Raw genomic sequence first — 11,495 nt, forward strand, 5'->3', positions numbered from 1 at the left:
AAAAACATGGAACACCTCATGAATTTGCGTGTCATCCTTGTGCAGGGGCCGTGCTAATCTTCTCTGAATCGTTCCAATTTTAGTATATGTGCTGCCAAAGCAAGCACTGTTTTTCATAATCTTGACAATTTTGAAGAGTACTGATCGGGTATTATGTAGAATGTCCCCACATTTGAGTTTGCCTGATGGTTTTTCATTGCCAGACTAGGGTAATCCCAATGCCTTTTATGACCTTGTCTTACAAGTCACATGCCGTTACTTTTACCGTATTCTATTATTTAGAAAGTAGACACTAAATCAAGCCAATACTCAAGGGGATGGGGGGGGATGAAGTTCTGTCTCTTGAAGGGAGGAGTCTCAGAGGTTTTGTGGACATATTTTAAAATCACCACAGGGGAGTCATGGAAGACCTCCCTTATACAGTGACATTTGAACAAAACTTGAAATAAGCAGGGGTCCAAACCATGGAGAGATCAGGGTAAAGCTTTGTAGGCACAGGGGACAGCCAGGAGGGCCTGAGGCAAGAGTGTACACAGCAATGTTTAAGAATATGTCAGGCAGCAAGGGGAAGAATGGTAGGGCGTGAGGTCATTAAGCTTGTGCACTGGGGATTAAGGAGGTAATGTAAGGTTTTGTAGGGCATAGTTAGGATTTGGATTTTATGCTGATGAAATGGGAAGCTATTGAAGGGTTCTGAGCAGAACAGTGACATGATTTTAAAAGGATCACTCTGGCTGCTGTATGCATATACCGCAGATGGGAAGGATAGAAGTTGGGTATCAAACGAAGAAGAACTCAGTGTTCTTCCAGAAGGAGCCTCTTTCCATAGTCGAGGGGAGAGATAATGCATATGCTCTCAGTCCCTAACTCAAGGACCATTATGAGGATAAAAGAAGATAACATAGTTAGGGTATGTAGCACACAGTAGGTGTTAAGCATATCAAAGTCTCAATGAATAGTGTCCTTGAGGAAGAAAATAAGTACCTTCCATTTTCTGGAAGAAAAGGAAAGTCTGGACATTGTCCTTCTTTTATGTCCAGCATGTGGCCTGGCTCTAGGGATACAGAGAAAAAACTGAGTTCTTGACTTTGAGGAGCACATACTCTGTTGGGTTGAACTTTCCTGCAAGAAATAATCCCACCTCGACTGGCCAAGTGCTACAAGGATTTGGTACAGGAGGCTCTGGTAGGCCTAGCAAGAATGCCTGATTTGGGGAAAATACCATAGGACTCATCTGACACCCAACTTCCACCGTTGCCACCTGTAGTGTATTCATAGAGAAGCCAGACTTCAAACTCGAAGCTGTCTGAATCTTGGGACCCATATTCCTAGCCACTTTGATACACTGCAAGCCCTGTGGTGACATGGTCCTCCTACACTTATCCATTGGCCTTGCCATTTATGCCCTCAGCAGACGCTGTTATTCAATGGATTGAGGAACTTTCAACATCCTAAAGAGAGAGGGAAAGCGAGGCTTGTTATCTCCCGATTCATATTTACTGTAAATAACATTAAATAGCACATACACTGGGACAGGAAATAGCTCTCTGTTGGGTAATAGCTTCCTGTGGCCTCAAGGCTTTGGTGAGGCTTCTCTGGATAAGGATGTAGGAAGGTCAGTGCTGTGGTTCTGGTACCCTTCCCTCACAGGCCCACCAGCACTGGTTCAAAAACCCTGTAAAAAAACTCTGTCCATTTTATAGATTGAGAAAAATGCCCTTTGCAGGGAGAAGGCTTTGGGACAAGACTGGACATGCAACAGTAGAAGTTGACCTCTGAAATTACCAATTTCAATTCATTTGGATGAGCTCTTCTCAAGAGAAGCATGGGAAAGAGAAGCAAGAGGGAAGAAAAAAAGAAAAGAATAAGAGACAGAAAGTGAGGAGGATACAATTAGTGGATGCCGAATTAATTGTGGGACAGAAAGGGGCGGAACATCTGAGGGAACTTAAAAAAGAAAAAAAGAAAACAGCTGGAAAGGATGGAGGAGAAAATGCATTTCTTCTTCACTAAATACACAGCAGCTGATAACAGTTCCCTCCGTGTGTATGGCAAGAGAGAGCACCTCCAGTACCTGCCCTCAGTCCACTGTTGCCATCACATCACCCTGTGTGGGAGGCAGGGTGGTGCTCACTCCCCAGGAGCTTCTTATCCCTTCATTCCTATGACAAGTATTCTTATTAAGAATCTACTTGGAGTGCACCTGGGTGGCTTGGTTGGTTGAGCATCCAAATCTTGATTTCGGCTCAGGTCATGGTCTCATGGGTCGTGAGATAGAGCCCTATGTTGGGCTCTGTGCTGGCAGTGCCGAGTCTGCTTGGGATTCTGTCTCCGTCTCTCTCTGCCCTGTTCCTGCTTGTGCTCTATCTCTCTGAAAATAAATAAATAAACATTAAACAAAAAAATAGAGAATCTTCTTTGGGTCAGAAACTGCTCAAGGTACTGGGGATAGAGCTGTGAACACGGCAATAAGGACTTAAGTGAGTTAATAACCCCATTGGAGATAGTGGCAAATACTATGAAGAAAATGAAATGGGGGTAACAGAATGGGGTGTCGGGAGACTGCCCCCAACTAGGGTGTTGTCATCTGTGCAATGGAGATAATAACAGACTGTTCTCACTGGGTTGCTGTGAGGATTAGTGGAGTTAATCCATGGAAGCGATTAGCACAGTGCCTAGTACAGAGTGAGCTCTCATTGCTATTATCCTTCCTTCCCTCCTTCCTTCCTTCCTTCCATCTTGCCTAAAGCTCTCCCTTTCTCCCTGTGTCTTCCCTCTCATTCATCTGTCTTTTCAGATCTCTCCTCTTCCTCCCTCTCTTTCTCCTTTCCCTCCTTTCCACCCTCCCTTCATAGGGCAATAGCCTTGCTCTTTCCTCCCTAAATTGAAGGGCAGTAGTGTAGTAAAACAAATCGCTGTCAACAAAGTACATTTCCACTGTATTCATCCCCGTGCAGAGAAGATTTATCAGGGTCTCTCACCCTGCACTGTTATGTAAATGTGGTAATCCAGTGGAAATATGATATCTGAGGAGTCTGAGGATAAAGACACCATAAAAACTATCAATTACCCAGTGGAGCTTGGGTTTGGTTAACTCACTCACTGCCTTGTGTGTCTCCTGCCTCTCCCTCTCTAGGGGGGAAACTTGATAGGTGGTGACAGCTTATAAAAGATGCTTTTTTTCCTCCTTGGGTCCTAGGAGGTCATCTCGAGGACCAAATTTTGTGAAGTGCCTGAGAAATGTTAAAGCACTACATAATTCAAGGGTATTATTATTCTCTTGTCATGTGGGCCATCTCCATGCCTCTTTGGTGTGACAGATGTCTGCTCTGTCTGCAAGCCTGGACTGACCCCACGCTTGGGTATCTGTAACCTCCTTCTGCTGCCTGAACCTATAAGCAATGCTCCTTTTTTTCCCTCTTTCTAGGTAACCCCTGGGAACCCAAGAATCTCATTGATGTTTGTCCTAGGAGTTTAATAGGAAGTTAACCTCTTGAGAGGGATGAGAATCCTGAGTAGCCCACCACATTTTCACCACTCAGGAGTAAAAAGTGGGGCAAGAGCCATGGGGAACTAGGAGCGAGGCCGGGGTCAAGGCCCTCTGCCCCTCTGGACCTCAGGGCAGCTGTACAGAGAGTTTCAGGGATGCATGTGCTGCCCTAGAAGACTCAGAGGCTCTGCTCAAAGAGGCCTACACTGTCCTCCATCCCACAACAGGCAGAGGAGCCTGGTGGTTCAGAGCCCAATATCTGAGTCCTGGGGTTCGATCCCCCTTCTGCTACTTTCTAAATTATTTCTCCCTTACTTTTTTCATTTGCCAAATGACAGTAATAATAGTATCTTCTCATCTAGTTGTTGTGAGGAATAAATGAAACAAAACTTGTGAAGCACTTAACATGTCATAAAATGATTTTTGTTGTTGTTCCAAGTGTTGCTTGGAAGATTTTCTACAGCATAGGCCCTGTTCCTCAACGGCCTGGCCATGGGGATATAAACCTTGCCTGACCACCTCCACCAGAAAAGGGTCCCTAGGTCTGGGTTGTGCTTGCTTCTCTTGGGAACCCAGCAGCCCCATAGAGGCTGGAGTTGAGGGACTAGAAGAGGCAATGGAAAGGAAAGAAGAGTTTTGGGGGGAGGTGGGTGTTTCTTACCCAGAAATGTCAAGAGTCAGAGCTTCTAGCTCTGGGAAGGGAGGTGGCGGGGGAGTGGGGAGGAGGGGAAAAAGATAGGATGTCTCTAAGCTTACAGAATCCGGATGGGGCTGTAGCTCTGGGGCTCTGGCACTTCCTGCCACCCCCAGTCTTAGGAATGAGTCACTAGAGGGAGGAATGATGGAGGTGTCATGCTCTGCCCACAGATCACTGGGCTGTTCCCCAAAAGAGGGCTGTTGGGAGGGAAAAGGAGATCTCGAGGCTTAGGGGTGGAGAGGTGCTAGGAACAAGGGGAAAGAGGAGGAGCTCCTAAGGTTCAGCTCACCTATTGGAAGGCCAGGGAGGCAGGCCCTAGCCTCAACCTCCTGTGCCAGCTTCACTGCCCATCCTGGCCACTGCTCTTTTGACTTTTGCCTTTGTCTGTGTTGGGTTGGCTCTATCCAGTTTCCCCACAAAGGGGTACTTCACATCCTTTTGGTCACCAATGGTGGGGAAAGGGACAAGGATCCTCTTGTCCCTTTGCTGTCTGGACAACCCTTGAAGTCTCATTTCCCTTAAAAGCCTTTGCCTCTGACCCTGAGCAAATTGTCTATAACTGTATCATAGCGCCTGGCTCATTTTGTTGGGATTATTTTTCTTCAGGAATGCCTGATTCCTTAGACTTCCAGCTCCTCAAAGTCAGGGACTTCTTTATGTCCCAAGAGCCCAGCCAAACATTAGACATAAATGTATGGATGTGGCCTTGGCCCACAAAAACTATTTTTTCTCCTTTCTTCGCTCTCTAGTTACTGCTATTCCCTGACTCTTTATGTTTTCCATTTACTGAGTACTTATTATATGGCAGATCCCTTTACATCTTAATTTATGTAATCCTCACAGTGATCTGCCCTAGATGAGAAAGCTTTACAGATGGGAAAGCTGAGCTGAGTGAAATTCAGTAACTTGTTCAAGGTCACAGAGTCAACAGGTGCCAGAACTAAAATGTGCTAGCAAAGCTCTCAGATTTTTTTGTTTTGAGAGTCTTTTTTTTATTATTAAAAAAAAAAATACAACCATGAGAGGCATCTGGGTGACTCAGTCAGTTAAACATCCAACTTCAGCTCAGGTCATGATCTCACAATTCATGGGTTTGAGCCCCGCATCAGGTTCTCTGCTGTCGGCACAAAGCCTGCTTGGAGCCTCTGTCTCTATCTGTCTCTCTCTCAAAAATAAATAAACATTGAAAAAATACAACAATGAGATCACTTAGTTGTAACAATTTGATACAGCATTTTTAGTTGATTTTTGAGTTTCTTGTTGTTTTTCTTATATATGTAAATACATATAAATATACATCTTTATTGAGATGTAATTTGCATGCTATACAATTCACCCATTGAAAGTGCACAATTCAGTGGTTTTTGTTATATTTACAGAATTGTGCAACCATCACCACAATCAATCCTAGAATATTTTTGTCACTGCAAAAAGAAACCCTGTACTCATTTGGAGTTATTATCCATTTCCTCTCGATATCCTCAGCCCTAGGCAACCATTAGTGTACTTTCTGTCTCTTTAGATTTACTTTCTCTGGACATTTCATATAAATGGAATCATACAATATGTGGTCTTTGTGACTAACTTCTTTCACTTAGCATAAAATTGTTAAGGTTCATCCATGTTGTAGTGTTTATCAATACTTCATTTTTTTCATTGCCAAATAATATTCCATTAACACTAGTGAAATGAAATCATAGTATTCCATTGTGTGGATATGCATGGAAATACCATGCAATACTATGGTACATTATCCATTTATCAATTTATGGAAATTTGGATTGCTTCCACTTTATGGCTGTTATGAATAATGTTGCTATGAACATTCATGTACAAATTTCTGTATGAACACCTGTTTTTGGTTCCCTTGGGTATATATCTAGGAGTGGAATTGCTGGCCCATATGGTAAGTCTCTGTTCAGTCTTTTGAGGAAATGCCAGACTATTTTCCAAAGCAGCTGTAGCATATTACAATCCCACCAGAGGTGCATCAGGGTTCCAATTTCTCCATCCATCCAACATTTGTTGTTATCAATCTTTTTTATTATAGCCATCGTAGTGGTGTGAAGTAGTATCTCATTTCTCTGATGACTAATGATGTTGAACATCTTTTTATGTGCTTGTTGCCTACCTCCTTTAGTGAAATATCTATTTAGATCCTTTGCCCATTTAAAAAATTGGGTTGTCTTTTGTTATTGAGATGTGGAGTTCTTCATATATTCTAGATTCAAGTTCCTTATCAGATATATAATTCTGAGATATATATTCTCTCCCATTTTGTGTTTTCCCCCCCCCACTTTCTTGATGGTATCCTTTGAAACACACAAAAAAATTTTAATTTTGATTAAGTCACATCCAGCTTAGCTTTTTCCTTTACCCTTGTCACTTGTGCTTTTGTTACCATACCGAAGAAGGCTTTCCCTAACCCAAAGTCAGAAAGACTTGCTCATAATTTCTTCTGGGAGTTTTATTGTTTTAGCTGTGTAAGTCAATGGTCCATTTTGCGTTAATTTTTGTGTATGGTATGAAGAAAGGCATCCAAGTTCATTCTTGTGCATATGGGTATCTAGTAGTCCCAGAACCATTTGTTGAAAAGACTATTCTTTCACCATAGAATTGTCTTGACATAAAATCAAGTGACTCTAAATGTGAAAATCATTTGAAAATCAACTGACTATAAATATGAGGGTTTACTCTGACATTTCAGGTCTATTCCATTTATCTACTTGTCTATCCTTATACCAGTACCACACTGTCTTGATTAATATAGATTTGTGTAAGTTTTGAAATCAGAAAGTGTGAGTCTTCCAACTTTGTTCTTTTTTTTTTTTTTTTTTTGAGATTGCTGCGGGTATTCTGGGTCCCTTGCATTTCTATGTGTTTTTAGGATTAGCTTTTAAATTTCTATAAAGAAGCCAGCTCGGATTTTGATAGGGATTGTGTTGAATCTGTAAATAAATTTGGAGAGAAAGCCCTCACTCTTAATGAGGATACCATCTATCATTTACAATGCAAAAGGAGACAGAAAAATCATACAAGAGGAGAAAGAGAGAGAAAGAGAAAGAGAAAGAGAAAGAGAAAGAGAAAGAGAAAGAGAAAGAGAAAGGGAGGGAGAGGAGAGATGGGGGAGAGAGAGAGAGAGAAGAGGAGAGGAAGAGGAGGAGGAGGAAGAGGAGGAAGAGAATTAAGGAAGAGCAGTGGTCATCCATATGGGATAAGCAGAAATGAATCCAGATGTGGGGAGGCCCCAGGTCAATCAAGAAACAGAATCTTGGGAACACTGAATTCTCCATCACCAGATGCATCTTCCATTAACCCAATTTCAGTTCATATGTTAGTAAATGGTACAGCTTCTTCCTCCCCAAAACATTTCTTTCTTTTCCCTAAGATCTCTTCCAAATAACTAGAAGATATGAGGATGCTTTATATGCTTGATTTGTGGAATTTAATGGAAGTTCCTGTTAAAAAAGCCCCAAATCTCAGTAATGAAAATAAATGAATGTCGTGCCCCCCCCCACACACACTTTTCTGCAGTAAGAAGTGCTATAGTCCTTTCTTGGTGAGTATTAGGGAAATTAGCCTGCCCTGAGATCTCCTTTCTGGAGAGACTGGCATATGATGGGTGTGCATGGGTCTTAATGGATACTTTGGGGCATGCAGGGTGGGGAATGGGGCTGCAGATCTCTTATAGCCTCATGATCTGGTGAATTTAGGTGGGCCCAAAGTGTCTTGCTATAATCTGTACCTTCTGTATCTCAACCAGACCATCCTTCTTACTAAGCTGTGAGGGAGTAAGGGTATGGGAGGTGGGGATACAGGCTGGAGAAATGAGCTTAATTCCCTCCTAGTGGATGGAGAAGGGATGATTGAAATTGCTCATTTAGCAAACGATTTAGCCTGCTGTAGAAAATCCTATTAAATGACAATTCTTATCTCAGTCCCTGGCTCCTGGGAAGAGCAGCTCTGGGCTTTGTGAAGACCAGGGCAGAGTCTTCTCTGAATCCAGCCAAATAGTCACCATCAATAAGAAGCTAAAATCCACAGGCAGGGAAACTTTACCAGGTTTCCCTGTCTCTTCCCACCCCTTCACCCTAGTCGCTCATATCATCCGTCAATTATCTGGTTACCTGAGCCTTTTCTCTGCCCTTTGTAATATAAATAGCAAGCATTTTATGGGTCCCCATTAAGCAATGTGATCAGCATCAATTACCTAATGAGACTCTGGAAAGTTGTGATTTAAAATCCTGTCCTCAATTGTGACTTGGCTTTGTCTGCAGTCAACGTGATAATTGCAGTGACATCCAAACTAATGGTGCTCCAGATATGGGGCCTCTGCTGTCAGCCTGGGTTTGGCCCTGGGGAAAATTCACCCTCTGCCAAGGGGGCTGATCTCTTTACTTTTTCTGAAAAGGAGAGTTTTACGTGTCCTTTCAGGGCTCAGGGGGGTGATGGCACAGACCAGGGCACAGTTGTGTCCTATAGCTTCAGGGCCTCTGGTTGTGGAAGGCTAGAGGAAAGTGAAAGGACACAGAAGACTATCAGCTCCAGAGGGTGGACAGTTTTGTCTGTTTTATTCTCTGCTGTTTCCATAGAGCCTAGACTACCTGACACCTAACATAGTAGGGGCTCCATATATACTTGATGAATGAAGGAATAAAATCCTGGGATGGTCCCTTAGCCAGCAAGCCCTTCTCTTTGCATATTTAGGTGTAGTTCCCTGGAAGATGTGGAGAGATTTTTGTGCTTAGCGATGATCTTTCCAGTCTGAAGATAGTAATTGCCCATTTGGACTGGTGGCCTAAGATACAAATATTTGATGTTGACAGTCTGAAGGTTTTCATTTTTCTCTCTAAACATTCCCTTCCCCATTCCAATTAACGATTATATTCTGGCTTCCCCTGCCCCGTCCCTGCCCCCCACCCCCCAGCAACACAGCAACACAGCAACCACAGATAAGGTGGTGCTTATCTTCCTCACTTTTCCTTCTTCCTTCCTTCCTTCCTTCCTTCCTTCCTTCCTTCCTTCCTTCCTTCCAAGATTTATTTTTATTTATTTTTAAGTAATCTCTACACCCAACTTGGGGCTTGAATTTACAACTGCAAAGTCAAGAGTCACATGCCCTACTGACTGAGCCAGCTAGGCACCCCTTCTTCCTCACCTTTCTTACCTTCTCCCTTGGAACCATTGCTATATCAATTTGTCAGTTTTCAGTAGTCATTTATTCTGTGTCTTAGTAGCATTTGACTTAGTTGGTCCCACCCTTCCTGTTTTTCTTTTTAAGTTTATTTTTATTTATTTTTTGAGAGAGAGAGAGAGAGAGAGAGAGAGAAAGAGAGAACTAGTAGGGGAGGGGCAGACAGAGAGGGAGAGAGAGAATCTCAAGCAGGCTTTGCACTGTCAGCACAGAGTCCCACTGAATCCATGAACCATGAGATCATGACCTGAGCTGAAATCAAGAGTTGGAAGCCCAACCAACTGAACCACCCAAATGCCTCCCCACTCTTGCTTTTGAAACACTAACCACTTGGGGCACCTGGGTGTCTCAGTCAGTTAAGCGTCCGAATTCAGCTCAGGTCATGATCTTGCGATCTGTGAGTTAGAGCCCCAAGTCAGACTCTGTATTGACAGTTCAGAGCCTGGAGCCTGCTGCAGATTCTGTGTCTCCCTCTCTCTCTGCTCCTCCCCCGCTCACGCTCTGTCTCTCTCACTCTCAAAAATGAATAAATGTTAAAACTAAATAAATAAATAAATACATACATACATGCATACATACATAAATGAAACACTATCTACTTGACTTCCTGGGCACTAACACTTTCATGGATTTCTTCCTGCTTTTCTGGCAGCTCCTTCTCCTGTCTTCATGCCCTCTACCTGTTCAAGGTCCCAGGGATCTATTTTCTACCACTCTCATTTCTAAGTGATTTTCTCTAGCATCAAGCTTTAAATACTCTTTATTCTGAAGACATTTAGTTTATATCTCTAGTTTGGACCTCTCTTCTGAGCTCCCAATTTAGTCATCTAATGCTTACCCGACATTTCCCCTTGTTTGTCTAATAGGAATCTCAAACTTGATATGTCCAAAACAGAATTCTTGATTCTTTGACTCTCCTTGCCCACCATTCCCTGTACAATCCTAGAACCCAGTTCTTTCCAGGTAGCATCTCCATTTATCTGCTTGCTCAACTCAGATACCTAGAGGCCTGCCTCTTGACTCCTCTCTTTCCCTTAGTCTTTACATTCAGTCTATCAGCTCTCTGTAAGCTAGGTCTTCTAAATATGATCTGCATCTGACTACCTCATACCAACTTTATCATCACTGTCCTGATCCAAGCCATCATTCTCCTTCCCTGAGGTTACAGTAGTAACTTCATAACTGGTCTCCCTAATTCCACCTTTGCTCCTTACTTTATATTCTGTTTTCAATGCAGAAGTCAGAGTAATCTTTTAAGAATATTAAGTCAAATCATATTTCCTTTCTCCTTAAAGTTGTCCAATGAAAAGGTGCTCAACGTAATTGTTTATTCATCAGGAAAGTGCAAATTAAAACACTTTGAATAACCATCATATACTCATCTGAATGTTAAAATTCTGACAATACCAAGTATAGGCGAGGATGTGGAACAACTGTAACTCCCATTCACTGCTGTTGGAAATATAAACTGGTAAAAGCACTTATGCAAACTCTCAATTTCTACTAAAGCAAAACATAAACCTTCCCTATTATCCAACAATTCTACTCCCAGGTATATACCCAAGATAAATGAACACATATGTCCACAAAAAGGACATGTGCAAGAATGTTCATAACAACCTTATTTATAATAGCCCAACTGAGAAACAACTCAAATGTGTACTAACAGGAGAATGGCTAAATAAGTTGTATATTCATTTAATGGAATACTACACAAGAATGAAAAACAATGACCTATGAATATATATAAACTGATGTTGAACATCTGGTCTACTGAACTGTGAGAAAATACATTTCTGTTGTTTTAAGTCACCAGGGTGCAGTAATTTTGTTATGGCAGTCATGGGAAACTAATGTACTTACTGTGGTTTAAAAGTCTCTATATGATAGGTATAAAGTTTCAGGTTTGCAAAATGAAAAGAGTTCTGGAGATTGTTTGCACAATAATGTGAATGTACTTAACAATAATGAACAGTACATTTAAAAATGGCTAAGCTGGAAAATTTTATGTTATGTGTATTTTACTACAACTAGAAAATAAAATAAAATTTAATTTAAAAGGATCTACATGATCTCACCCCTTTACCCCAAGTAGCTTTGCAACTTTGCTGCAA

At 42.0% G+C, this 11,495-nt stretch overlaps 1 non-coding gene across 1 annotated transcript; it reads right to left on the minus strand.

Moving 5' to 3' along the window:
- On the minus strand, nucleotides 1–107 carry LOC128778518 (U6 spliceosomal RNA). Its single transcript, XR_008424084.1, has one exon. It is a non-coding gene; the product is annotated as a U6 spliceosomal RNA (small nuclear RNA).
- Between the last annotated feature and the right edge of the window lie 11,388 nt (nucleotides 108–11,495).

Source organism: Panthera pardus, unplaced genomic scaffold (genome assembly GCF_024362965.1).
Source record: "Panthera pardus isolate Hobbes unplaced genomic scaffold, ASM2436296v1 HiC_scaffold_2, whole genome shotgun sequence".
Taxonomy (NCBI): domain Eukaryota; kingdom Metazoa; phylum Chordata; class Mammalia; order Carnivora; family Felidae; genus Panthera; species Panthera pardus.